The sequence below is a fragment of the Piliocolobus tephrosceles genome, chromosome 10, assembly GCF_002776525.5.
Source record: "Piliocolobus tephrosceles isolate RC106 chromosome 10, ASM277652v3, whole genome shotgun sequence".
In the NCBI taxonomy this organism is placed as follows: Eukaryota; Metazoa; Chordata; class Mammalia; order Primates; family Cercopithecidae; genus Piliocolobus; species Piliocolobus tephrosceles.
The window spans coordinates 9,765,806-9,770,450 of record NC_045443.1 but is presented as its reverse complement, the minus strand read 5'-3'; positions in this window follow the sequence as shown (position 1 = coordinate 9,770,450).

Sequence of the window (4,645 nt, the reverse complement as noted above, 5' to 3'; positions counted from 1 at the left end):
CCCGGCTAGTTTTTTGTATTTTTAGTAGAGACAGGGTTTCACCGTGTTAGCCAGGATGGTCTCGATCTCCTGACCTCGTGATCCGCCTGTCTCAGCCTCCCAAAGTGCTGGGATTACAGGCTTGAGCCACCGCGCCCGGCCGGCTAAGTTCTTTCTCTAACAAAGATAATTCATCTGATAGATATGTTGATCGCCCCAAAAATATGAGTAAGTATATTAATTTAAGTTATAAAAGTTACCACTAAAAGACTTTAATAAGATTACAAAATTTTCTGTATTTCAAAAAAAAAAAAAAGATGTGGACCTACACACTATGCATGCAAAGAAAACAAGGATCAGATTTTTTAAAATAACTAAACACACACACCAAACAAGGTGCTAAAATTATGGTTAACTTGTCACATTGACAAAAGTATAAAATCATATATTGATTGAAATTCATGCTTGTATCAAACAAAAACTACTTATAACAAAATTCATATAAGCAAATGACTAACGATATTGAAAATATAATTGTGAACAAGTACATACTTCAAACTTAAAGAAAACAAAACTATGGATGGATAAGTGGTTTTACTATCACTTTTGCCCATCTTTTCTCTATATCAGGTTAAAAAATGAACAAATAAAATTTACAGACACAACTAATGGCATTTTTCCCTTTACTTTTCGCCAGAGGTAGCATCTAATCTGAAGTTGGTACAGAGTATTTGCAGGCATGTTCTCTCTGCTTTTATTATAAATATTTTATTGCTAGATGAGAACTATTTCATGTAACTTTTTTCTTTTCATGGCATTCAAAATCCAAGCTTCTTGACCACTTGTTTTAGGATGCTATTTGCTTCAGAGAAACTCTCTTACCTTTACCACCATCTGGAGCACCACAACCATCTTTGCAAAATCAGCCGGAACTTACCACTTCCTTTTTTTCTGAAGACACAGCTTGTATTTTACATTTGTTGTTGCTAGGTTTCTATTACGCATTTGTATTTTATATTTAACATTTTGGTATAACCCTCCCAACAAATAATGTGGAGCGTAACATAGTAGATGCTTTCTGAGCAGTAATTGAAAGACTGAATTGGAGTCTCACATGAATCTCATAATAAGGGGATCACGTTACTTTATACTTTCAGAATTTGACTTCCAGCAGCTGCTTTATCCCCCATCCATAACCTTTGTATTTGTATTTGATAACACAAAAATGATGAGAGAACTGTGTTATTCTAAAAATAAACACAATTCTTAGATTTCAAAAATGAGCTTTAACAATATGTATCCCCATCTTAGTGAATGGACTTCAGGCTCATGCTTATAGCTCCACTGATAGCTGACATGCTGATTGATGATAGCTTATAAAAATATCTTTCTGTGGCGACTTTTGTGGTAAATATTTCCTGTGCAACTGACCTCATTTTGTTTGCAGTGGAAATTTCTGAACCTTGAACATCAAAAACTTTCATATAGTATCTTTTTTCATCATGGTTTTGATGATGTTCTGAATACTGGTATAATGTATTATTGAACAGGTTATAGAAAGCACATGTATTATTGGAAAGAGTTTGTATTTCAAGTCTTGATCAAGTAGGTTCAGTTGCTACTTAAAATCATATCTTTTGCTGTATGATTTTCTTACATTAATAACGGTGAATTCAGTTATAATGCCCAATCACACACACACACAAAATTATCTTTGGAGGACAAATATAACCATTCGCCTAGATTAAATGTGCAAAATCTGTTAGGAGGTGTTATGGGCTGAATTGTGTTCCTACTCTTCGCCCCAAAATTCATACACTGACCTCTTAGCCCTTAGAAGATGGAGTCTTTAAAGAGGTAAATAAATTAAAGGTGAACCCTAATCCAATATGACTGGACTTCTCATAAGAAGAGATTAAGACACAGATCCTTACAGAGGTAAGACCAGGTGAAGACAAAGAGAGAAGATGACCATCTATAAGCCAAAGAGAGAGGTCTTAAAAGAAATCAACTCGTGGCTCATGCCTGTAATCCCAGCACTTTGGGAGGCCAAGGCGGGCGGATCACGAGGTTGGGAGTTTGAGACCAGCCTGGCCAATATGGTGAAACCTCGTCTCTACTAAAAATGAAAAATTAGCCGGGCATGGTAGTGCATGCCTGCATAGTTCCAGCTACTGGGCTGGCTGAGGTAGAGTCACTTGAACCTGTGAGGCAGAGGTTGCTGTGATTGTGCGACTGCACTCCAGCACGGACAACAGAGCAAGACCCCGTCAAAAAAAAAAAAAAAAAAAAAAGAAAGAAAGAAAAAAGAGAAGAAATTAACTCCACCAACACCCTGATCTCAGATTTCTAGACTCTAGAACTCTGAAAACAATTATTTTTTATTTAAGCCACCCAGTCTGTGGCATTTCATTATGGAAGCCCTAGAAAACAAATATAGGAGGTTTTCCAGAGCTACACTCCAGTACAAATAGGAAGCATAGAATAAGCACAGTAAATACACCACATATCCATTCTTCCTTTAATATACATTTGTGTTGTTGCTCTCTGGCATTACAAAAACAGTCACAGTTCAAGGGAAAATTTTCATTTCCTAGCAAAAATAGACATCTGTTTATATTACCACATTGCAAATACATTATAAATGTATTTATATGTAAAATCCATAGGAACACAGGAAAAAGAAAGAAGAACTGAGACTTAAAACAGGAGAAGCTTAACTGGTACATCTGCACTCTGATGAGTGAGAAGTCCAAACAAATAGAAAAGTCACAGCCAAATGGTGAGTTCCTTCTATGGCGAGAACACATCTGTCTTAACTCAGAAATCACGCCTAATCTTGTTAATAGCTTACATTTTTCTTAGGCGTCAATAAGCACTTTTTAACTGTTTAAATTTAGCAAGAAACATTTTGTTTGTAACTCTGAATTTCAATGAGCTAATTATGGTGCACACAGGCGGTAAATAACAGATGAGGTAGAAGATAAACGGAGTGATGGTGCCACACAGTCTTTAATGCTCGGAGGCTTTCACTCACTCCCCCATCTTCATTGTCTTACTGCACTCTTCCCATATGATTGATCATCTTCCAGTTCTGTGGAAGGAGAAAGAGAAGACATTTCATTGAAAACACTGTCCTTACATTCTCAATCTTCTCAGAGCATATGCTTCTCTTCTTTTATTTGTCATCACTGAACACTAGAGCTCCCCCAATGACACAACTTTTCTTGTGTATATTTTTACTATGGTTAAAAAAACACATAACATAAAATGTGCCAGCATAACCGTTCCTAAGTGTAGAGTTCACTAATGTTAAGTTACTGACATTGTTATAATACAGATCTTCAGAATTTTTTTCATCTTACAAAACTGAGTCAGTGTACCCTTTAAACAATAACCCCTCATTTCTTGCTCCTCTCAGCTCCCGGAAATCACCATTTTACTTTTTTTCTCTATGAATTTGACTTCTCTAGGTACTTCATGTAAGTGGAATGATACATTGTCTTTTTTTTTTTTTCTCCGACACAGAGTCTCGTTCCGTTGCCCAGGCTGGAGTGCAATGGCGCAATCTAGGCTCACTGCAACCTCTGCCTCCCGGGTTCAAGCGATTCTCCTGCTTCAGCCTCCCAAGTAGCTGGGATTACAGATGCCACCATTACGCCCAGCTAATTTTCATATTTTTAGTAGAGACAGGGTTCCACCATGTTAGTCAGGCTGGTCTCGAACTCCTGACCTCGGGTGATCTACCTAGCTCAGCCTCCCAAAGTGCTGGGATTACAGGCGTGAACCACGGCGCCCGGCCCATTATCTGTCTTTTTAATAACTGGCTTATTTCACTTGGCATAAAGTTCTCAAGGTTCATCCATGTTGCAACATGTGTCAGAATTTCCTTCCTTTTTAAGGCTGAATAATATTCCACTGTATGAATATACCACATCTTAGACTCTCACCTGCTAGTGGACACTTGACACGCTTCTACCTTCTGGCTCCTGTAACTAGTACTGCTATGAACATGGGTGTAAAAATATCTCCTTGAGACTGGTTTAATCCATTTGTGCTGGTATAACAAAATACCAAGACTGGGTAATTTATAAAGAATAGAAATTTATTTATTACAGTTCTGGAGGCTAGAAAGTCCATGAGCAAGGTGCTGGCACTTGCTGTCTGGCAAGCATTCTTGCTGCATCCTCACACGGTGGAGGGACTGAAAAATGCAAAAAGCATGAATGCTGTGTCTTCACATGGCAAAAGGCAGAAGAGCAAAAGGGTCTAAAGCTAGTTCCCTCCATCCCTTATAAAAGGCACTAATTCGTTTATGAGACTGGAGCCCTCATAACTCAAACATTCCCCAAAGACCTCACCTCTTAATATCACTGCAATGCAGAGAGTTTTAACATAAATTTGGAGGGGACACATTCAAACCATAGCAGAGACCCTGTTTGCTTGTTTTTCTTTCTTTCTTTCTTTCTTTCTTTCTTTCTTTCTTTCTTTCTTTTCTTTCTTCCTTTTTTTCTTTCTTTCTTTCTCTCTCCTTTCTTTCTTTCTCTCTTTATTTATTTCTTTCCTTCCTTCCTTTTCTTTCTTCCTTCCTCTTCCTTCCTTCCTTTTTTCTCTTTCTCTCTTTCTTTCTTTCTTTCTTTCTTTCTTTCTTTCTTTCTTTCTTTCT